Consider the following 304-nt stretch of genomic DNA (forward strand, 5'->3'; position numbering starts at 1 on the left):
GTTAGAAATAGGTCACATGATCCTTCACTCTCCATATATTCTGGTATACAGTCTTCAATCTGATGTGCAAGTAATTCTATCTTGTGATTTGATGTTATTTACATTTAACTTCACATACAACTGAATTAAATACCTTTACAGAAGTGGAAAAGCACACTGTTGGTCAATGTAAGTAAACTTGAAAATGTTATAAAGGGAAAACCAGTGATGACTAGAAAGTGTAATGGAAAACACAAGAGAGCTGCTTTAAAACAAACTTTAGAGGCACATAATAACAGTGCTTTTTAGAATCACGTTGGTGTCC

This window comes from Pteropus vampyrus, unplaced genomic scaffold, assembly GCF_000151845.1.
Source record: "Pteropus vampyrus isolate Shadow unplaced genomic scaffold, Pvam_2.0 Scaffold902, whole genome shotgun sequence".
Taxonomy (NCBI): Eukaryota; Metazoa; Chordata; class Mammalia; order Chiroptera; family Pteropodidae; genus Pteropus; species Pteropus vampyrus.